The sequence below is a fragment of the Clupea harengus genome, chromosome 22 (assembly GCF_900700415.2).
Source record: "Clupea harengus chromosome 22, Ch_v2.0.2, whole genome shotgun sequence".
NCBI lineage: Eukaryota > Metazoa > Chordata > Actinopteri > Clupeiformes > Clupeidae > Clupea > Clupea harengus.
In genome coordinates, this window is record NC_045173.1 from 25,259,221 (window position 1) to 25,267,970 (window position 8,750).

Sequence of the window (8,750 nt, forward strand, 5' to 3'; positions counted from 1 at the left end):
GGGCGGGGTGGCAGGATTTGAGCTGTACTAGTACACACAAACACATACACACACACGCACACACACACGCACACAAGCAATTCTCTCTGTCTCAAACACACACATAGACACATATACATCTACATACGCAAACACATATGCATGCAACACATACATCCAACCCTCCCGCCACACATACATACACTTATATGTATATACAAACTATGCACATCCACACACATACAAACAGACACATCCATATGCAATACAGCATCTGCGCACACACACACACACACACACACACACACACACGCACACACACACAGACACACGACACACACACAGACACACGACACACACACACACGCACACAGGCACACACACAGGCACACACACACACACAGGCCCACACACACACACACACACACACACACACACGCACACACACACAGAGACACATGCATGCACACCCAGGTTGGTGACTGGTTACTGGGCTAGGCCAAATACCTGAGCACTAAGCCTCTCCTTTCAGTGGTTAAGGGGCCAGCTCAGTCTCTGGTACACGATACTGAAGATGTTGCATCAGAGGGCCATCCATCTGGGAGGAGGTGGCCGGGGGTGGTGGCCTCCTCTCCCTCCCTCCATGTGTGTTGTGTTGGCATGTATCTGCCCCTTGGATCAGCTGAGGGTAACAAAGTGCCTCAGACGGGAACATAACACAGGCAACACACAATGTTCCTGCCCAGGCTTTATTTAAAAGCCTGCAGAGTGTGTGAGAGAGAGAGAGGGTGGGGAAGGAGAGGTCTGGACTGCAGGGTGGGGAGGGAGAGGTCTGGACTGCAGGGTGGGGAAGGAGAGGTCTGGACTGCAGGGTGGGGAGGGAGAGGTCTGGACTGCAGGGTGGGGAAGGAGAGGTCTGGACTGCAGGGTGGGGAAGGAGAGGTCTGGACTGCAGGGTGGGGAAGGAGAGGTCTGGACTGCAGGGGGGGGAGGAGAGGTCTGGACTGCAGGGGGGGGAGGGAGAGGTCTGGACTGCAGGGGGGGGAAGGAGAGGTCTGGACTGCAGGGTGGGGAGGGAGAGGTCTGGACTGCAGGGTGGGGAGGGAGAGGTCTGGACTGCAGGGGGGGAAGGGAGAGAGAGGGGGGGGGGTAGGAGAGGCTTGTGAGGGGCAAGAGTGGGGAGAAACAGGGGGGGGGGGGGGGGGGAGTGGAGTGTTTCCACAGCGTGTGCAGCATGAGGCTGGCCAGCCACTGAGAGCCCTGGATTGTTTTTGCACATTCCAAGAGGGTGTGCAGAACATGCATAGTGTTGTTGAGCACCACTGGGGGGAAAAAGCACAAGTTCTTGTGTTTGTCAACACAATGCTTACATGGAACTTGTGACCACTTCTGTGCAGTTCATTTTCACAGCACATGCTTAACATAGTCTCTGTAGTTACCCACCAACAGTGCAGGGTTATTGTAAACTGATTTGGTGTGTAGAGCATTGATTCATAAGGGTAAGACAATTATAGTTCTGCGCAGATGTTAAAAAAGCCAACAGGGTGGATTTGCAAAGAACCACAAACAAAGGACTGACCTAAACAGAATGCTGAACTGTGTGGCCGTAATGGAACCTGATCGTTTTTTGTGTCAAGTCTGCATCTTTTAATCTGTGGGAACCGCCAGGACATTCTGTTACGGCACGGCCACAGTTACGGCAGCTCCCAGCTCTGGCCAAGCCCGCTGAGCACACAGTGTAAACACCAGCCGTAGACACGAGGCAGAGGGGGCTGTGTCTGTGAATGCAAATCCCCTCTGCAGCTGTCCATCAAGCACCAAGAACACCACCAATAACTCCTCGCAGGGAAGACAGGCCATGAGTGTTTCTCAGAAATCTCACCTGTTCCTGCATGCATACTGTACATTCACATCTGCACACAGTGGCTATACGCCATCACCTCTGCGCCCCTATTTGGCAGCTGTTGTGGACTGTACTATAATGGTACATTTCAGAGTGCACATTGTATCAAGCAACAGGATAGCAGTCCTGGCAGTGTTCTACTAATACAATGACCTGTGCTTTTCATGTCCGTAAGCATAACATCACAACGCCATTTGAACACATTGTTTTCATTTCTGCTCGGCGTAGTAGCCCTACACACTTTGAGGTTGTTGCCAAGGAGATAAAGGACTTGGTACATTCTTTGCATTTCACCCTGCATGCTCCTTTACAACGGGAGAGCAAACCTTCTGCCAACAACACTAGATGAAACTACAGTTACGCTACCATCACCCAATACCCAATCCCAATGGGATTTACACAATGGACACAACAATGCGATTGTCTGCTCAACAACAAACACAAAGCAGAAGTAGCCTGTCAGGATGTTTGCTCTTTTACCTGGTCTTTCTGCCCCCCCCCCCCCCCCCCCCCCCCGATCGCAATACGTTTTCAACGCAGTCAAAAGGCATGTAGAAACTTTTTTTTTTTCCTTTCTGCTCACTTGTATTACAACCATTGTGACTGATAGGGTTTGAGCTAATCTAATCACACACCATTTAGGTGTTTTTACTGGGAGGCCACAGGGCCTGTGCGAGATGAGAAACAGACCCCCTATGAACCAGGCAGAATGTGTTCCCTTCAGGAAGGCCTAATTCTATTAAAGGAAAATTAGCCCCTCATAGAACCCCCCCCACCACCCCCCCACCCCGCGCTGAAAGCACCTCTTTTGCTTCCTCCTCCCCCTCTTCTCTCTATCTTTCTTTCTCACACTCACCCTCTCTCTGTCTTTTCCTCTTTCTTTGTCTCTCTCAACCCCTATGTCCCCCTTATCTCTCTCACCAATCTCTCAGTGTGTGCATGCCTGCACCGTGTGCACAAGCTGTGGCGCAGTGACTCAGCCATGCTGATTCAGCCCTGGCACCCCCCTCTAACCCTAACCCTAACCCTCACTAGTGTTGATCTCATAATGATAGGTGTCTGATCCACGGAGAGTGCGCTGCACGCAGGTTGAAACTGGCTGGGGGAGTAAATCAAGTAGAGAGACTCCCTCCACTCTCTGCCCCCTGCCCAGCCAAGGCCAGCCCCCCCACCCCCACCCACCCTCCACCCCCCCAACCCCCCCAACCCCCCCACCCTCTAACCTGCCAGCTGGCACCCAAAGTCAAAGTTTCAGGTGTGGGGAGAAATCTTGGCAACCTATCAGATCAGAGGTTTCACTATGTGGCTGAGAGCTATGAACTGCCCTGCCCTGTTGCAGAAACACTAGCCAGCAGGCTAATGCCAATGTCCTATTCATGCACTGCTCACGTGTCTTAGTAGTAGTCACAATCGCCAGTTGGGAATGCCTCAGAGCTGATATGCGTAGTCTTTGTTCTCTGTTCCAAAATAAGACGCATGTGTTCTTTTTTTCTTAGACCTGCATGAAATTGTTAGTAGGTGCAGCCTGAACGCCTCCCACAGTGACCTTTGGAGTAAGGAATGTGTGGAATGTTCCGGTGGAATGTTCCGGTCTGTCTTTGCCAGCATGGTTTGGAATTCTGACCTCAGGTAGTCCACGTGCTCTCTTGCGGGGGGTGAAGTGTTGGTGCACCTACCTATACTGTAGAATTCTTGAGAAATGCCTTCCCATTTTGAAAATAAGTTCTCTGTCAGAGAGCTCTGTGGTTAATGCATTTGACAAATAACAATGGCAGTGACTTCTGTAAGTCTCATGCTCCTGCGAACACACTGCAGAGGCGGATCAGATGAGGTGTGCTGGGATGGTTTCACTGCTATGTGCATCACAAAGGCAGCATGGCGTCCCTCCTCTACCCACCCAGGTCACGCAGTGGAGCTTTAGTCCTGCACACACACACACACACACACACACACACACACACACACACACACACACACACACACACACACACACACACACACACACACACACACACACACACACACACACACACACACACACACACACACACACACACACACACACACACACACGCACACACACACATTCAATGGGCAGGAGGATCAGGCTCTCTCAGTGTTTCAATGCCCTTTCAATGGGCGGCAATCATGCCTGTGCTTTAACATGGAAATCAGCAGGCACATGGCATTTCCCAGGAGCCGCCCGCAGAAGCTAAAGAAGATCATGAGCCAACACTTGATGATGTCATCAGTTCATCGCTATGACTCATGTACAGCAGTGGTCCTCCTACCCAACAGCACTCCAAAAGGGGCGACAGTGGTACAGGAGGTAGAGAAGTCGTTTAGTAATCAGAAGGTTGCTAGTTCGATTCCCTGTCGAAGCGTCCTTGAGCAAGACACTGAACCCCTAATTGCTCCTGATGTGCAGAGTGCCATCAGTGTAAATGTAAAATGTGTATACATTGTAAGTCGCACATATGTAAGTCGCTTTGGATAAAGGCGTCTGCTAAATGACTAAATGTAAAAAGAAAGACACACGATACATTTCTATATACCTGCACCTGCAAACACAACAGCACAGCACTATGCACATAAAGTAACATGTGGTCTATAAGTCAAGGGGTCATTTGGGAACTTTGAAATGTTCATTTGATAAAGGAAAAGCTGGAGCAAAAAAAATCTTTCTTGCCGTTTGTAATCTCAGGGCATTTAAATCCCAGTAAATCAGCAGTTCAAGACAAAGAGACAAGAAAGATAAGAGCTTTCTCAACTTCCCTAGCTCAGATCCTGTTTTATGCCTACGATGCCTCAGGCCATGCTACACTGAGGCCCTACTAATGCTGGAGCTGCTAATGAAATCATCCTAGGGATTCTTTGTTTTGACGGATTAGCAGGGTACATTTAATATGTAAACTGGATGAACACCAGCAGGCCAGTCACTCAGACCTTAGGAGTGAAAACCTTTTTGAGGCTTTGAACCTTGGTGTTTTGCTATAAACCTCACTGTAATACGGGTGTCTGCCTTGGGTATTAAATAGACCAAAAACACAATGTGAAACAAAGACTTCCCCCATAACCACACACACACACCTCAATCTTAGCAGTAGGTCTGTTTGGGGGCAGGGCTGGTGAATTTCTAGGCCAGGAGCTGGAGCTGTGGCGACCCAGACCGGCGGGCCAGCCAGCCACGGGTGCCTCTCGTCTGGAGGTTTGCTAAGCCCCTGTGATCTGCACGGGCTCGGCAGGAACTGCGGCACGCAGGGAGGAGCATTTGCAGACAGTTGCATGTAGCTCTCAACGGGGTGAGTCAGCCAGATGAATAGCCAGCTACTCCAGACGCCATAAATTTTCATTTCAGCACTCGAGATTCTGTGAGTAAAGCCACACTCATGCCCCCCCCCCCCTGATCAGACACTGAGGCAAACATTACCTTTTCACTGCGTCTATACCTGCTGTTTTTGGACATGCTCAGTAAATAAGTCCTCTCATCTTCTACCTGTTGAAAGATGACAGACGCAAAACAAGTCATCACACATTCAATTACACTTAATCGTGATCAGAAGACCATATTGGGCAGGAAGTGGGTTGTTCTCCAAGAAGAACAACATGGCCTGGCTGTGATGAGAGAATTGTGTTTAAAATAATCACTCCTTCTGCAGTGTGTTGACTGCAGTGTATCTGCTGTTGTACTCCCAATCCTCATAACAAGTCATTATCAAGATATATTCCAAATTCCAGTTAGTAACTCAACATTAGATTTGTATTATTACTTTATTTTATTACCTTTTATTACTCATTTAGCAGACAATTTCATGCTAAACAGCACACAGGGTACAAAATGTATTTTCAGTATGTGTGCTTAGCTTAGTGGGAGCTAAAGGCACCTGGTATAGCCAGGTGAGATGCATACTACCTACACTGTATGCAGCGGCTATCTACATAATCAGATCCATCTCCATGAGTCTGGGAATGATATCCTAGTGTATACATGTCTGCATGTGTTCAGTACACTGACCTTTGAGCCTCTGGTTTAACTGCTATGTCTAATGTGATCACTGGAAAACAAAAGGCGCAGGAAGAGAAACTTTTCCAGGGTTCTTGTCTCATCTGACCTGACCCTGCACCGACCAAAGGACTTGCAAAGTCGGACATTTGGAGTGTGCCAGTGAATAAGGCTGCGGGTGACCTCTGACCCTGGGGATGTGATGTGAAGTGTCCACACAAAGGAAGAGGAAGTGCTCGGCCTGGCCTGGTAATCTGGGGATTCAGCAGCTGCAGACTTGCCCCTGCTGCAGCAGAGAAACAGAGCGGAGTTTATCTTTTGCAGTTTGAACAACCGAACCGTGATTTCCCCTTGTTTTTGGAGTCAGTCCACATGCCTGCTCCATGTCTGTGTTTCTACTAACAAGACCTGATTGAGGGTTCTGAATATGACATGTTTCACCGGTCTTGCCAGTATACATGCCACTGCTAATGTGGTCTTGAACATACAACTATCAGCCTCAATGCCCCTAAAATTATACACAATTATAAGACACAGTTTTCTTTAAATGTGTTTTGCACAGAGAAATAGTAAAAACATGGTCCATTAAGGTTTTTTTTTTTCTTCTGTAAAAATAAACACGTCATACCTTCCTGGTATGTTGAAAAATATATGATGTATAATTACCATGGTTGGGAAGTCTACTTTTTAAATGTAATAGGTTACATATTTACTAGTTGCCCTGTTAAAAATGTAATACGAAATGTAAATACTTTAATAACTTCATCAAAGTTGCATTTATTTACTTTTTGGTTGGCAGATGAGAGGCAGTGCAAATTCAACAGAACCAATCAGAAACAACTCTCAACATTTGAGCGCACACTGCCAAATGAATGGGGCCTGTCTGGACGGTGAAAAGATGCAAAGCAACATAATGACTCTTATTTTCTACATTTAAGCTTTAAAGCTTTTTACCAAAAAGAATATATTCAGATGTAGCCCTTTTGTCATCTCCTTGTAACTTTCATTTATTTACATATTTCAGCAACTGCAATGGATTACAATTACATTTATTCTGTACTTTATTTACGCAACTCTGTTACATGTAACTAGTTACTCCCCAACCCTGATGATGAAACAGTATATGGAACATTTATAATATATGTATAACATATTATGAATGATTACATATAGAAAATATTAAAATTGGTCTTTTATTTAGTTTCAGACTGATTGATTTTGATTGGGGAAACATGAGGCAGACATGTTAAGTCTTAATGGTTTTAAAAGTATCCTGAGGTACCTTCATGCGATATGGGTGGGCATCTCATTCATGATAGACAAAAAAGGTCCATTTAAGGTTCATTTAAGGTCACAACAGGAGAATGAAGAAATCCTTTTTGGCTCCTTCTAAAACTCAAGCTGGACTGCTCGGTTGTACACACACTGATGACAGTGAATTGAGACACAAAAAGAAAAAAAATGAATGCAAATCATGACATGCACAAGTAAATATAAAAAGAGATGATGTGACGTATTGTGCTCATTTTGCTCTCTCACACACCCAAAGTCCTCTCTCTCTCTCTCTCTTTCTCTCTGTCTCTCTCTCTCTGTCTCCGCTCCTCAACTCCATCTCTGATTCATTGCTGCAGGGTTACTGAGGAGGTTTTGTTTCTGTGGGCCTCACTGCCAGATTAAGGCTTTAGCTTTGATGAATGTATGCCTGACTGACCAGCGTCCTGTCGTGTGCTGGGCTACGGCTCAAGAATCTGTCACGGTGGGGAGGGTCCTCACCTCTCCATTAACCTCTCCCCCTTCTTCTCTTCTCTTCTCTTCTCTTCACTCACTGTTACCCATTTCCACACAACACACTGATGACGCTTTCTTCAAATGTCTCTGCTTGTAAAGACGTTTTCTTTCTTTCTTTCTTTTTGAGGCAAATATGTCACACACCCATCACCCTTAAAAGCCATAATGACAGTGTATTATTCTATGACTGGCCTCCTCTTCGTATTCTGCTTTTACAGTACTGCACAGTACGGTGTATAGTACTGCACGTGATGTTCCATGGCGTTATCATAGTATTGCTGTAGTAGTAGTAGTGCTCCCTGCTCTGGACAACAATATGTTCTTAAGAGACTGTGTGCCGAGGAGAGGATAATCAGAGACACCCCTCAGGAACAAGCAGACACTACAGGATGCTCTGTTCACAACACACACTTGGCAAACCAACAGGCCATTAAATTGGGAGAAGTCATAAACGGCACCATTAGGGTTCAACAATAAACTGTGGTCATTTGGTTCGAATGTAAGGTGATTAACTTGGATTTTCGCCAGTTATCACCCCTGAACACAGTGTCATAAGCTACTGTGATAATGCACGCTTTATTTTCAAAGAATAGTTGAAAACACATTTTCAAAGGCTGCTCTGTGTGATCATGTAGTTCCGGTAGTAGTAACGCACAGTGTCAAGGAGTGTGCTCTGCTAATGTAAGTTTAGTTTATGGGCCATGATTTATCAGTGGAGGTCTCATATTCTGTCTACTAGTTTAAAACCTTCGACTTTATGGGTCTACCATAAATCTGCTTTCATAACAGGAAGCATTCTGTTGAGACAACAGGAAATGTGGGCAGAACGATGACATGTTGATGGACTTTCTTTACACTGGGGCCATATGTTTAAACATTGAGTCCCATTACGTCAAGAGGGAAAGATACTGTAGCAGGAGAGACAGGTATGGAGGTGACTGTGAATTTCCATATTTACTTACATTGTGACATGAGTGAGGACTCCACACCCTTTTACACACGCAGGACTAGTTTGATCGACGCACAGGGAAATCATCCAAGGCGTCAAAGACTGAAGGCGTGTGCCACGCTCAAAAA